A 14,618-nucleotide genomic window follows, 5' to 3' on the forward strand; every position below is an offset into this window, starting at 1 on the left:
AGGGTACATACTATCAACATGACTTATCACTGCTGATATTGATCTTGATCACTTGGTAGTGTTTGTCAGGTTTCTCCACTGTAAATAGTCTTTTCTCCTCCTTTCCATATTCTACTCTTAGAAGGAAGTCACTGAACACAGCCCAAATTAAAGGGTAGGGTGCGGAGTTACGCTCCACCTCCTTAAAGGAAGAATAACTATATGAATTATTTGGAATTATGCAGTGGAGATTTGTCTCTTCTCCTATTTATCTTTTAATCCAATTATTTATATCAGTCCAGTTGGTTTTTTTAATCAGATAGGTGCTCTGATATCTAAATTTTTATCTCCAACATGAAACTATTTCAACACTAAGTATTTTTTGTTCACCTGCAAGTCTCAGGGATTTATCTGGATTGTGGGGTGAAGACAGAGACCACAGGGTATCTTAGCATACAGTCATAAGGAAAAGCTGAGAGAGGGGAAAACAAAATTGGTTTGGAGCAGAAAACCTGGATTAGGTCTAATTTCTACCACATAACAGCTGTGTGATCTTAGATAAGTCATTTAACCTGCCTGAGTTTTAGTTTGTCAACCACTGATAATACCAAAGCCTCAAGGTTATTACAGGATTATATGAAATGCCTAGAAAAACGGCGTATAAATTGTAAAACATAATACAAATGTAGGACATTATTATATTATAATTATTCAGGGTTAGAAAAAGCGAAATAAAAGGGAAGTAACTTCTTATTAGCTATTTCAAATTCTCTAATAAAAGTACATATTATCTTAAATGCTCTATAGTCTTCAATGAGGGAAAAGTCATTGAAAGCTTAGGTGTATTAATTCATGTTTGACTGGTTTTATTATCAAACATTATCAAAATCTTATAATTCCTAGAAAATATGTTGTAGTCCTTTGTGTTGTTCATGTGTTAATCAGCATTTCCTTCCCCATCTTTGTTGAATAAAGGTAAGACCTAATTCTACTTTTATACCTGTAAATATGGATATATTAAAAATTAGATATATAGAGGGCAGAAATTGTATTTAGGAGTTTAAGTAGCTTAACTTGAAAACAAAGGCAGGGATGGCTCCCTTAGTTTTAGCATTTCAAAAATCTAACTTTAATTCCTTCTGGTTTTCTACTTTACTCACATTTTACACAGAACTCTGGACTGATATGTATTAACTAAAATTAAGAGTTAGGTAGGATTTTTTTTTTGAGAAAAATCACTAGAAAATAAGTTTTTCTTCTATTGGCACATATTGTTAAGCTAGTTCTCTTAAGGTATTTTTTCTTTATATTGTTGATATAATAGCTTCCCAACTAATTTCTCTCCTTTAATCTCTAGTCTATTGTTCTTCAAAGTGTGGTTTGATGATCTTATTAAAAATGCTTCTCCAAGGCCTCCTCTCAGATCTATTCAATCAGAATCTCTTCAGGTGAGGCCTGGGGATGCTCATTTTAAAAAGCAATTCTTATGTGTAATAAAGTTTAAGTACCACTTGTCTAGACTCTACAATCTAATATGCTGCGACTAGAGTTACATTCCTAAAATACAAGCTGGATCATACCATTACTTCCTCTTCAAAAACCTTCAAAAGATTGTCACTGTTTAGAGACAATTTCCTAACTTCTTAGCTTAGTATTTAAAATTCTAAGGGGGGAGGGTACAGCTCAGGGGTAGAGCTTGTGCTTAGCATGCACGAAGTTCTGGGTGCAATTCCCAGTACCTCCATTAAGGAAAAAACAATTACAATAAAAGAATTAAAAAAAAAAAGGTAACATAAAAAAATTCTTTACATTGTGGCCCAAACATCTCTCTAGTCTCCCTTTCTTCTTCACACACTTTCCTATCCCCCATTCTCATCTGGGCACAGTGACTCACTGCCCCAGGCACCTCTATGCTCCCTGGTCAGTTTGGACACTTGTTTGAAGTCTCTCATGAGAGGAACCAGCAAAATCAAGACAGCTGAGTCGCCTTTTGTGGACCTAATCAAGTGTTACGATTACCACAAGGCCACGCTAAACAAGCTGATAAAAGGAGGTGGGAAGAAATCTTTGTTTATCTTAGAACACCCCAGTGGAGGCAACCATGACAGAGGAAAACGGGAATAACAAAGACGCAGTAATCATCATTGGCAGAGGCTGGCTACAACTGCCCCAGATGTACCAATCACAGGGCAAAGGCAACCGTATGACTCCAAGAAAGTCTCTCTAAAATACATCAAGTGTGACTAGTCTTTACTTCTATCACTGAGAGAAGGAAACACCCTTTGTCTTTTTCATATAATGCCATAAACACTGTACAGCAAAACTTGTTCCAAAGAATGGCACTTTCTCATTGTGTGATGGCACTAAGAAAGGCAATAAAGCAGAGTCGTTAAGTACCCTAAGGAAAGTTACACAGCTGAGAGGGAGCAGCTCAGGATTTGGAATGCTGGTCAGACTCTCAAGCTTAAGCTTCTTCCACTATTCCTGCTGCCTCCCCATGATCAGGATAAGACTACTGCCTTAGTCTTTGTGCTCTCTCTTACCCTTTCCTCCAAAGATTAAAATTTGCTCTTGTTTCTATTACAGCTTTTAAAATTACCGTATTTTTCTCCTTAATGAAATGAAAAACAACTTATTTGTAAAAACACTCAGAAAAACTCTTAAGTCTTCTGTACTTCTATAAGCACCAAGCTGCTCAAGCCAATGACAATTCTGATTCCAGTCACTGGCTTCCACTCTAGACGAAGCAGACTGCTCATGAAAGTGATTCACAAGTAAAATACAGCCTTTAATCTTGTCAACCATTAGCAGTTCAGGTCTCCTTTAGTTCACTCATTCTCATATATCCTGAGTTTTATGGTCTTTGGGTGATGTAGAGTTGATGGTGAATATTAGGCGATGAAAGGGGAATACACATTTTTAACAAAGAAGTTGTGGTATACATATATATACACAATGGAATTCTACTCAGCCATAAAAAGAATAAAATAATGCCATTTTATTCTGCAACATGAATGGACCTGGAGATTGTCACTTCTAAGTGAAATGAGACAGAAAGAGAAAGAAAAATACCATATGATATTACTTACATGTGGGCTCTAAAAAAAGACACAAATAAACTTATTTACAAAACAGAAACAGACTCACAGACATAGAAATCAAATTTATGGTTACCAGGGGGTGAAGAGGGTGAGTTGGAGATTTGCAGATACTAATATATACATATATACATAAAATAGATAAACAATAAGTTTATACTGTATAGCACAGGGAACTAAGTTCAATATCTTGTAGTAACTTATAGTGAAAAAGAACATGAAAACGAATATATGTATGTACATGTATGACTAAAACATTATGCTGTACATCAGAAACTGATGACTATACTTCAGTTAAAATAAAAACAACAATAGATTAAAAGAAACATTTTGTATTCAGGGAAGAGAATGAGTCAAGAAATGTTAAGGAGAAATAAAGACGCTATGTATAAAGTAAGCCATGATTCATGCTTCCTGGGGAAACATTAGAAGCATTCCCTTTACAGTCAGAAGTAGGACAGAGATACCTTCCAGCATCATTATTGTTTACTTTACTCTGGAAGTACTAGACAATATAATTATAAGAGAAAGGAGTAAGAAATATAAAAATTGGAAAAGAGAAAATAAAATTATCATTATTTGCAAGTGATACGATCAGATGTCTGGAAAATCCAAAAGAATCAAAAGAAAACTTACTGTAAATAATAAACAAATAAATAAGACTGTCTGACGTAAAATTAATATGCAAAAGGTAATAAATAGAAGATGGAATTTTAAAATCTCATAAGCAAAAGCAACAAAAATAGTTAAATACTTACGAAGAAACATATCAAGAAAGTTGTAGTCACTGTAAGAAAAAAACTTTAAATGCCACTGAGGGACATAAAAGAAATACTAAGTAAATGGAAAGGCATACCCTAATTTTGGATAGAAAAGATATAGTACTCCATAAATCAACTTGTAAATTTAATACAATCCAAATAAGTGTAACTATAGGATTTTTAAAAACAGATAAACAGATAAACTTTAAAATTCATATGGAAAGTATGAGAATTACCAAGAAAATTCTGAAGAGTAAGAAGAAACAAGTAACAAGAAATATATCCTTCCACATATTAAAACTTACAAAGCTATAGTACTTAAAATAGCATGTAGAGCTAGATATGACTAGACAGATCAATGGAAGAGAACGGGAAGTTCACAATGGAAGAGAATAGAAAAAAATCATATGGAATTTAGTATATGTTAATAGAGACATTTTAAATGAGTGGCAAAAAAGATGGACTACTGAATAGTGTTAGGACATAAAGGGAGCCATAAGAAAAATTAAATTAAATCTCTACCTCACTCCTTCCATTACAATGTATTTCAGATAGATCAAAGTTAAGAAAGAAAGAAAGAATGAAGGAAGAAAAAAAGGAAAGAAGGAAGAAGAAAGGAAGGAGAAAAATACTGAAGGAAAATGTGGGAATCTTTTTACAATCTAAGAGTGGGAAAGGTCAAGTATGACAAAAAATCCAGAAGCCTTCATAGGAAGTCTCTTCTTTCTCTGACCAAACAGCAAATTGCCAAAAATCTTCACTTCTACTGACATTGTCTTATTCTTCCCACTTAAAGCCTGCAGAGGCGCCCCATTTTCTTTTAATATATAATTTATTCCTCATCTGACTTTTTAAAGTAAAACATAGTCCACCTTCAAAACTGCAAAACATTTTTGATTGGAGGTGCTTAGTTTTCACTGTATAACTTTATATACTGTTTGAAAAATTTTAAATTTGTGTATTACTTAAAAAGCACAAATAACTGAAAAATCACTTCCTAATTATTAACCAAAGTACAGGCCTAATCTTCATATCCTAGGTCACTTGAATTCCTTTCTTTCTTTGGAAGCTTTTCTCTTTAGTGATGATCTAGGTCTGGATCGCTCACTATTCTAATATATAGGATCTTCTGAAGATGGAGAGGATTCCAGTAGGACCTACTGAATTTGATCAGATTAATCTTTGCAGCAGCTTCTGTCATGTCAACTCTGGTGTCACTGATTTCACTTCACTAAAGGCAGTGGTATGTGGCTTCTTTAAATAGAGGGATAGAATTACCAGGCCACACATTTGCACCTCTCGGCTAAAAGAGACACTATAATCTGACATCTCTGAACAAATCAAGATTTAGAAATGAGCTTCCACTTGCCAAATGGCCCCTCCTCAATTTCGTCTCCCACTTTCTGTCTAGTACTTGCTCCCCGTTACAGTTCCCTTTATTCTGAATTCTCACAGGCTTTTAGCAGGTGTTTTATCTACTAGTTACTGTTTTCCTAATTTGATTATGGGCTTCTTCAGGGTAGAGGTGTTTCCTCTCTATGAGCTGATAGTGAAAACGGAACTCTTCGGCTGTGAGTTCCTGGCTTTTGGTCATGTCAATCAGTAACTTTCCAGTGTGCCCAAAGAAATTAGCAAACATTTTATTTTTCTTTTGGGTAACAGGGCTAAGAAGGATTAACAATGAAGAAATTGCTTACAAATGGTTAGGTCTGGGGTATGCTGTATAAGTATAGTCAATATTGGTTTTTTCACAGGGTACCATTTCTTAGGAAAGATTTTCACTTTAGGATTGTCTGAATTAAGGCAGAAAAAGGGACTAATTTCTTAATTAGTGTGTTATTTTTATTCTACTTTATAAAGTAGAATAAAATTTATCTCTTTTTCATGACACTTATTAATAGATATCAGAGTTGTTATACAGTTTTTATTGTTCTAGGACTTAATTCTTATTTTCAGTCTAAAAAATAATCAAATTCTAGAAATAATCCTTTCCTGCCATTTTAATGACAGTTTAGAATACAAACTTCAGAAAATGGAATATCTTAAGGATACTACCGAAGTTAAAACGGGCAGATTCTGAAAACTATGCTAGAAAGCCAAAGATCATTAGCTCTATTCACCTGAAATCTGACCAAGTACAAAGGAATCATTTAAAAATGGGATATTATAATTATAAATAAATAGCAGAGTCTCTTATATTTTATACTATTTTTAGAGATTTGCTACTTTTTAAAAATAAGTGAGTATATCTGCTTGCTGGTCATTTGAATGTACACATTTAACTATTTGAAAAAGGTACCACATCTAAGCTCCTGTGAGATACCTTAATATAAGAGTAGAGAGAGAGAGACTGCTTTTTTGTATGGGTGAATTTAATTTTAGCAATTTAACAGTTGTGTAAGAATGAAGGGGTTTTTTTTGTTTTTTGTTTTTTTTTGGGTAAATCAAATGGTTATAAAGCTCTGTAAGAATTTACTGTTCTAAAGGTACCAAATGAGTTATCTTATAAATGGAGTAAATTTTCTGAAATAATGTTTAAAGCCCCAATCTAAGAGTTGTACGTGAATTTCTGTTTATTGTGATTTCTTAAGGCAAGGCACATGCGTGACAAGTCTTCACTGTGATAGGAAAGAAAGCCAGTCATATTAGATAACAACTTCTAAAGATTATACCCCATTTAGGTATAATCTTATTTCTGATCTGAATCCCCTAAAAAGCCAGAACTTAATTTGTCACACCACTGTGATATCTTTCCCTACCACACAAGACCTCTCTCTTTTAAAAAAAATTACTTTGATGTCTTCATAAAGTTAATTTTTTTCCTTTTTTTTTTTTAAAGCTGAAGAACCTGAAGTGCGTCACTGTCATGTCAGCAGTACCTGGTAATAAGCATGCACTTTCAACACTGCCTCAAGCAAGGGCCAAGGCCAGTCTATCTATATGGGAAATAACTTCCAGGGCAGCACTAACTTAGTTCGACCAAGAGAACCTGAAGTTCTATGCTATATTAGCATCTGCTGGCAGAGGTGGCTGCTGTCAATTTGTTCCTGGCATGTTATTTTCCTTTGTTTCAGTCAGAAGCCACAGGGGAGGGCTACAAGGTTTGCTTTTGACTTGTAACAACAGCAGAGGTTATGGATTCCCTCTCCTGCCTAACTTGACTCCTGGCTCCTCCCCTGGAAACAGGGTAAAACTGAAGCTAGAACATGCCAAATAGGACGAGTAATCTGCTATTCCATGAAACTTTTGGTTGGCTACTTGGGGAACATGAAAGTCTCTGTCAGAGGAAGGAACAAAAGGAAATCCTGTAGAGCTAGCTTTGACAAGAAGGTCACTAGCTTATGTGTTTCTTTGCTCAACTTCTCACTTCTTTTAATACACATTGCTGAGTCTGACTGTAAATAAGATAGCTGAAAAGCAGCTAGTTCCACAACTGTTTTGCATGGTTATTCACCAAACAGACTCTCAAGGTAATCCTAGAAGGTATGTAACCCAGTGAAAAGAGTAGTTAATAACACTGTACCAATGTCCACTTCCTGGCTTTGAGAATATACTATATGTAAAATATTGTCACTGAGGAACACTGGATGAAGGGTATATGGAAACTCACTTCTATTCTTATAACTTCCTTTGAGCTGAAATTATTTAAAAATGAAGTTTAAAAAATGAAAAAATAAGCATCCATATGTGCATCCACACTACTAGTTTCTAAGACAACATTTAAGACTCTAAGGCTATGCTTTTCTCTATGGCCTTCAATATCCCACTCCCACTGTTGTTTTACTTTAATTATGTTTAACCTTATCCCCTAGTTTTTCCTTTAGTAGTATCAGAGAATATGATATTCAGTAACATATAACAAAATTTTCAATAGGGAAATAAGGCAAAGAGAGGTCAGGAGTATATCCAAGTGAAATTAAACAGAAAGTGTGGAAAGGATCAGAAGGAGAAGTTTCTGGTTCTCCTTTGACTGTGGGTTTATCTCTCACACTGAGAATTCAGGTTTTGAGGTGGGGGAAAGGTGTGGAAGAGTTAAGAATTGTGGAGGGAGCTGCTGAGTTACAAATAGCTGGTGGTGGTTTTGAACCCAGGTAACTAGAAAAATAATGGTACTTTATAAAAAAATTCAAGAGAGAAACAGGATTTTAGCGAGGTGGGGGAAAGAGCTGGTAACAGTGTGGTGAAGGAGGATACAACACGGAGGCCCTTCAAAAACCTCAAGGATGAAAAACCATGTAGAACCTGTAAGTTGTAAGTAGGAAATACAGTAACACACACTTCAAGCTACAATAGTTAGTATGGTACTACCACAAAAATAGGCAGATTGATATATAAGAAAGCCTAGCCGTGATCCCAGCATATATTAAGACTTCTATATGCTAAATTCCAAATCACTGAAGAAAAATGGTTAATTATCTCATATTGTTTACTATAATATTGGCCTGAAGAGTTAGATATAAAGAAAATACAGGTGAACATTTATGTGACCTAAGGATGAGGAAGGCCTCTCTAAGCACAAATGCAAAAGAAAAAAAATTTACAAAAACAGTAAAGTGCATGTAATTCCACAAAAATAGTTCAGGACCTGAGTGGTTTCAGCAGGAGGGGGAGAGCACTAGCGTTGGGGACAGAGATCAAAACAGACTAGTTTATTCAAACTGCTTTAGGTTTTTACAAGAATGTATGCGTGTATTATTTGAGTTAATTTAATTTAAAAAATATTTCAGAAAGTAAAAACACAGAACTCCTACTCAAAATCATCATAAACAAAATTAAGTCAAGTGAAAAACTAGAAAAATATGACAAGCAAAAGGACAAGGTCTTTACTATATAAGGAACACTTTTATAAGAAAAAGATAAAACAGCTCAAAAGAACACTGGGCAAAACACAGGGGAAATGCAAGTTTTCACCTGTCAAATTGGCCCCCTGAGCCTGGCCCTCAGAGAAGGTGAGGGAGAAAGAGCTGTCTTCTCAGGATTCCCAAAGGAAGTCGCCTCCTTGGGGGAGGGTCAGGTTTCAGAGAGGCAGGCAGATGGGAGGGAGGGCCCCCGTGAAGACCTCCTGGTGGAAAGATTGTTAAAATGGAGCTTTCTGACAGGTTGGTGTTGGAGAGAACCAGGCGGAGTATAAGGCAAGGGAATGAGACTACCAGATAAAGGACTGGTGCCTGGAGGAGCCTGCATTTCGGGAGGGTACAGGAAGTTTGTGGAGTCATGGAGTCATTTATAGCCTATTCTTAAGGTTTCCAACTTTGACAAAATTATTTTGGTGCCAAAATTACCCAAGGGCTTTGTTTCTTTGGGCATTGACCTTCCTGACTTCCCCTGTCCTTCCTCTCTGGTCAGTCACCAAGTCCTGCTATTTCTTCTGTTAAAATGCATTTTCACGTTTTTCCATCCCATCTTCACACTACTGCCAGACTATTGTTTCTAAACTATCCCCTGGACTGTGTCTTTTCCCTGCTGAAAAACCTTTCAGTGCTTTCTACTGTCACCGGATCAAATGTAGACATACACCCTCACCTGACGGGTCTCCAGTTCACCTCAAAAAACATCTGCTCCAGCTGAAGTGGTTCAATCACTGACCTGTCCCTATACATGACACTGTTCCCCAAAATCTTTTTTATGCTTTTCCCAAGCCTGATTTCACAGTCAAAACACACTTTCCTTTTTACTTCTTCATATTCTAGTATTCTTTCATGTTCAGTTTCATTCCCTCTTCTCCCATCAGTATACAATGTGGTTAAAGCACAGGCGTGGAGCCCCACAGCCCTGGTTATAATCATGCCTCTGCCGTTTAATAGTTTTGTGACCTTGGGCTTAATTTCTTAAGGCTTAGCTTGCCTCAACTCCAAAATGTAATAAATACTTATAAGATTTTTGTGAAGATTCAATGAGAAATGATGCATGTAAAACTAATACAGTGCCTGGAACATAGCAGATTAGTAGTAGTGCCTAGAAAGTCACTAGATTAGTATTAATATTATTGTCCAAATACACCCTTTTTTTCTGAGTGTAAAGTCTTTCTTATTAGCTGGTAATAGCTTATGTGCACTGTTATTTTCTTTCTTATATTTAAACTTTTTATACTCATTATCACTTAATGTGCCAAGCCCTGTATTAGGTGCTTTACATACACAAAACCATATGAGTTAAGTATCGTTACCTCTATCACTTCGCCTTCTGGATGGGAAAACTAAGTTTGGAGATATTAAAAGCCTTACCTAATATTAAACAGCTAGTAAACAGTGGAATGAAGATGCAGATGATATTTGGGTTGATTTATTTTTAAGATTAAAAATTGCCTAGGATTTCCATGAATGATCATTGGGCTGTCCTAACGGGACAGTTCTTCCCTCCCCTGGCAATTTCCCCAGGGAGAACTGAGCACTGTCACTAGATCTGGCTTCAACATCACTCTCCAAACAGCCAGAGCCTGTGCTCTTCTCTGGGGACTGCCATGACCCTTTGACTTTCCGAAAGGAAGCATACTGGAGGACTCATGTTCTGTTATAAGAAGACAGGAAGATCATTTCTAGAGTCAGAAATCATGCCATCCGGCATCAAGAACAAAAATCAGGTTTCCATCAGCAAAAAGCACCCTTTCTGAGGAGAAAAATAGAGAGACTCTTAATAGCAAGAGCCAAGACTTCTGAGTACAGAAGAGGCCGATTTTCCCCAGAGATAACATTTAAGAGTGTGAGTCTTAGAGGAAAACATAGGCAGAACACTCTCGGACATAAATCACAACAGTATATTTTTTGACCCAGCTCCTGGAGTAATAGAAATAAAAGCAAAAATAAACAAATGGGATCTAATTAAACTTAAAAGCTTTTGCACAGCTAAGGATACCATCAACAAAATGAAAAGACAACCTACAGAATGGGAGAAAATATTTGCAAAATATGTGACCGAAAAGGGACTAATTTCCAAAATATACAAACAGCTCATACAGCTTAATATCAAAAAAAAAAAAAAAAAACAAACAAAAAACAAGCAACCCAATCCAAAAATGGGCAGGAGACCTAAACAAGCAATTCTCCAATGAAGACATACAAATGGCTAATAGGCACATGAAAAAATGCTCTGTATTGCTAATTGTCAGAGAAATTCAGATCAAAACTATAATGAGATATCACCTCACATCAGCCAGAATGGCCATCATTAAAAAATCTACAAAGGATAAATGCTAGAGAGGGTGTGGAGTAAAGGGAACACTCCTATACTGTTGGTGGGAGTGTAGACTGGTGCAGCCACTATGGAGGTTCCTTAAAAAATTAAAAATAGACTTACCATGTGACCCAGCAATCCCACTTCTGGGCATATACCTGGAGAAAAATATAATTCAAAAAGACACATGTACCCCAATTTTCATAGCAGCATTATTTACAATAGCCAAGACATGGAAACAACCCAAATGTCCATCAACAGATGACTGGATAAAGAAGATGTGGTGTATATATATATATAATGGAATGCTACTCAGCCATAAAAAATAAAATAAAATAATACCCTTGCAGCAACATGGATGGACCTGGAGATTGTCATTCTAAGTGAAGTGGGTCAGAAAGATAAAGAAAAATACCATATGAGATCACTCATATGTGGACTCTAAAAAAAAAGGGACACAAGTGAACTATTTATTATTTACAACTTAGATGACTGATTTCTTGAATGTGTGTAAGCACATTTGACTGTCCTTTATGATTGGGTTACTGCATTCTGTTGATTCTTATTTTGTGGTTGGCCTTATTCCTTTGATAACTATGTAAGTTTAAAAAGCTAAAGCTCTAAACTGTTCTTAGAAACAATGAACAGTACATATGTGTAAACTAAGAAAAAGTGCAGTATATTGTATATATGTATTTACATGCAATATATTGTATATGTGTAGTCAAATTATAACAATTTTACCTAATAAAACTGAAAAATGAGAAACAAATAAGAGTGTGAGCCTTAGGAGTCAGACAAAACCCTAAAGGCAAAGAAAGGACAGACCCCACTACTATTTATTCTTTACTCTGATCTATTACATGAAAATGCAAGTATATACAACTAGATTTTTTTTTTGTAAGAATTGAAGGAACACAAAAGCAAACCATTATATTAACTGATACTGTGATTATGCTTACAAACTGATTTCCAGTGGAATCATCACACATTAGGCCTCTTGAGGAACCTATAGTTTCCAAACTGGTAAAAAGCATGACTTCTGAGTGAAACCTATAAATTTTATCTTGCTAGCTCTCAAACTTTTGACAAAGTTTAAAGAACTTCTCCAAAATAGCCAAACAAAAGAAACCAACAGCCACAGAACAAAAAGACAACAACAAAAAATAAACTTCTCATGTCCAGGAAAGTTAAATGGCCTTAAAGGATACAAAAACAACACGTTCCTCTACTTAGGAAATAAACATACCTCCTCTGCTCTACTGTCCAGGATACTTAAGTGGTCAGAAGGAGCAGAATATACATTCCTATCAGTAGGGGACCAACCCAGCTTCGGCCTCTGGAAACCCTGGGAGTGGATTCTCTAAGGCTCCACGTAACTCCCTGAGTTGGGAGACTGGGATTGATGGACAGCTAACAAGGGTTGCAAGGGTTCTCCCTGTGTTCATCTGCTTGTCAAATTCTGCCCAGAGGCTCTTTACTTGTGGAAGGAGGTTTTTTTTTCTTTATGGCGCTTTTTGTTATTCTCTCCTACATGTCAAAAGAATTATGAGGATTGGACAAATTAATATTGTTAAGATGGCAATATTTCCCAAATTGATCCACAAATTCAACTTAATCATTAACAAAATCCCAGATGTCTTTTTTTGTGTGTGTGCAGAAATTGACAAACTGATTCTACAATTCATACGGAAATCAAGGGACTCAGAGTAGGCAAACAATCTTGAGAAAGAGAACAAAGTTGGACTCACACTTCCTGATTTCAAAACTTGCTACAAGGCTACAGTAAACAAGATGGTGTGGTACTGGCATAAGGATAGACATATAGATCAATGGAATAGAATTGAGAGCCCATAAATAAACCTCATATTTATGGTCAACTGATTTTTGACAAGGGTACCAAGACAATTCAATGGGAGAAAGAATAGTCTTTTCAACTGATGGTGCTGGGACAATGGGATATCAACATGCAAAAAAAAAAAAACATTGGACTCTCAACCTTCACACCGTACATAAAAATTATTTCAAAGTGGATCACAGATCCAAATGGAAGAGCTAAAATTATAAAACTCTTAGAAAAAAATATAGGAGTAACTCTTTGTGACCTTGAGCTAGGTAAAGCCTTCTTAGATATGACAGACAAGAAAAACACAAATAATAAAAGAAAAAATAAATCGAACTTCATCAAAGTTAAAAACTTATGCTTCAAAGTACACCATTAAGAAAGTGAATAATATTTGCAAATCATAGATCTGATAAAGGAATTGTATCCAGAATATATAAAGAACCCTTACAACTCAATAGTAAGACAAACAACTCAATTAAAAAATGGGCAAGAATCTGAATAGACAATTCTCCAAAAAAGATATACAAATAGCCAAAACACATGAAAAGATGTTCAACATCATTAATCATCAGGGAAATGCAAATTAAAACCACAAGATACTACTTTACACCCTCTGGGATGAGTATTACCAGAAAGACCTGTGTTGATGAGGATGTAGAGAAACTGGAACCCTCATACACTGCTGGTAGAAATGTAAAATAGTGCAGCCACTTTAGAAGAGTCTGGCAGTTCCTCAGAAGGTTGAACATAGAGTTACCATATGGCCCAGCTATTCTATTCCTAGGTATATGCCCAAGAGAAATGAAAACATATGTTCACACAAAAACTTGTACATGAATGTTCATAGCAGCATTATTCATAATAGACAAAAAAAGTGAAGACAACCCAAATGTTCATCAACTGATGAATGCATAAATAAAATGTGGTATATGCGCAAAATGGACTATTATTTGGAATTAAAAAGGAATTAGGTACTGATCATGCTACAATATGAATGAACTTTGAAAACATTATCTTAAGTGAAAGAAGCTAGTCACAAAAGACCACATATTCTTTGATTCCATTTATGTGAAATATCCAGAATAGTCAAATCTGTAGAGACAGAACGTAGATTAATGGTTTCCTAGGGCTGGGATGGGATGGTAGAGGAAATGCAGAATGACTGCCAATGGGTATAGAGTTTCTGGTGATAAAAATGTTCCAAAAGTGACTGTGTTCATGGCTGCACAACACTGTGAATACACTAAAAACTACAGAATTGTACATTTTAAATGGGTGAATTGTATGGTATGGTGAATGGTATCTCAATAAAGCTGTTAAATATGCATTTTAAAAAGAATTATAGAGATATGAAGAAAAAGTCTTCAAAATTAATGAAAAGGTCATAAAATGTTTCAAAAGCCAAAACCCAGAAAAGAATCAGAGAGATAGTTCGTAAGTATGTGAAAAAGGAGTCTGTAGGAATAGAAAGGATCTAGCACAAAGTTAAAATATTCTTGGTCTGGATCTATTCTAAAAAATTAACAAAAACACATTACATGTCAATTCTAGCTCAATAAAACTAGAAAAAAACTAAAAAACACAAGAGGGAGAGTCTAACACAACCTGTTCTACTTTGGGTTCTTTTTTTTTTTTTTTCAGTTTTACTTAATAAGTGACAAAAAAGCTTTGTTCTGCACATGGACTCTAGATATATGAAAAGCTTAATAGCAGCAATTTCTCATGCCAAATACATCTTCTACCCTGTTTTCTAAATCATTGCCT

General features: G+C 35.4%; 1 protein-coding gene across 1 annotated transcript in view; it reads right to left on the reverse strand.

The window, feature by feature from the left end:
• PDE6D (phosphodiesterase 6D) overlaps window positions 1-14,618 on the reverse strand; it is a 45,282-nt gene that overhangs the window by 11,409 nt on the left and 19,255 nt on the right. The gene's annotated exons all lie outside the window — the stretch shown is intronic.

Source organism: Vicugna pacos, chromosome 5, assembly GCF_048564905.1.
Source record: "Vicugna pacos chromosome 5, VicPac4, whole genome shotgun sequence".
Taxonomy (NCBI): domain Eukaryota; kingdom Metazoa; phylum Chordata; class Mammalia; order Artiodactyla; family Camelidae; genus Vicugna; species Vicugna pacos.